Source organism: Limulus polyphemus, unplaced genomic scaffold (assembly GCF_000517525.1).
Source record: "Limulus polyphemus unplaced genomic scaffold, Limulus_polyphemus-2.1.2 Scaffold7312, whole genome shotgun sequence".
NCBI classification, from domain to species: domain Eukaryota; kingdom Metazoa; phylum Arthropoda; class Merostomata; order Xiphosura; family Limulidae; genus Limulus; species Limulus polyphemus.
Window position 1 is genome coordinate 13,903 of NW_013672922.1, and position 1,657 is coordinate 15,559.

The following is a 1,657-nucleotide window of genomic DNA, read 5'->3' on the forward strand; positions in this document are numbered from 1 at the left end:
TTTAGAAAAATCAATTACTGGCTTCAAATCTTGGTCTTTCTCCTGTTCTGCTTCGATATATATATATTTGGTTCCACTTCACCATCATTAACTCTTTCAGTCGGCTTGACTTCAGCTTGATGACACCTGGTTAGTTCAACCTCTCTTTTGCAGCAATGTCTCCAGTCATTTTCGCAGGGTCTTCGACTCAGTCCATCGGCATTACCATGAGATTTTCCCTCTCTGTAATCAATATCATAATTATACTGGTCTATCTTTACGATCCAATGTGCCAGTTGTCCCTTTGGGTTCTTTAATGATCTTAACCAGCGTAACGCAGCATGGTCTGTCCTGATGGTAAACCTTGCACCATAGAGGTAAGGATGGAAATATGTCTGACTCTTTACTAGAACCAGTCTAGATATGTTGTATTGGTTGTGGTACCCCCACTCTACCATGGGAAAGATCCTGACCAGCTAACATATCTCCAATAAATGATGTGGCCCTCTTTATTCTACTCAATTTAGTGACACATGCTTTCAAGACGGGTGAATAGCATACCTTGTTCAGATGTGGTGTGGTCTCCTATGAGTGTGTTCAACTCTGGACTTAAAGTCAGGTTTCCATCAAGTAAAAATGGGTGAAGCAGATAGACCCAAGACAGCATTTAGTTGTGGCCAAGGTCTCTGGCAATACCGAGTGTTGCCATTCAGGCTCAGTATTGCTCCAGCTACATTTGAGAGGCTGATGGAACGAGTATTAGAAGGCCTACAATGGAGGTTAGCCATAATGTAACTGGATGATGTCATCGTATTTGCAACAACTTTTGACGAGGAAATGTCCCGGCTGGAGGAAGTATTCAAGTGTTTGAAAGCAGCAAACCTGAAACTCCATCCCAAGAAATGTCATTTGTTTCAGAAAGAGGTGCTTTACTTAGGCCACATTGTTAGTGAGAATGGTGTACCAACTGATCCTGATAAGGTGAAAGCAGTGCATGACTGGTCAACACCAGACAATGTGGGAGAGCTAAGAAGTTTCTTGGGACTCTGTACTTACTACCGCAAATCTGTGAAGGACTTTGCAACTATAGCTGCTCCACTACATGATTTGACTAAAAAAGGCCAGAAGTTTGAATGGACAGTTTCTTGCCAGCATTCTTTAAAGACATTGAAGGAAAAATTGGCTTCTGCTCCACTTTTAAAGCTTCCAGATCCCTCACTACCGTACATGCTGGATTGTGATGCTAGTAATGTCGGAATTGGAGGAGTGTTGTCTCAGAACGTGGGCGAAAATGAACATGTGGTGGCCTACTTCAGTAGGGTGTTGAGTAGACCAGACTGGAACTACTGTGTAACACGTAGAGATCTCCTGGCTAACCTCCTTTCTATACCAGATTTCCTGGGAATCAAGTTCCCAAGCCGACTAGTGTATTCTTTGGCTGGTTCAAATCCTTTCAAAATAGAACACACTTCTTCACGCAGATAAGTTATCTTCTCCGTGCATCTATCTAGGAGATCTGCATGCCACTAGCCTTTAGGCTACTCCCACTTAAATGCACGATATTTCTTGTGATTTAAATTATTTATAATGGCGTTATTATACAGCAAAAGATTTCTACCAATAGCAGAGTGACATCACCTACCTGTACACTACCTCTCTATAATTTTGTACAAATAAC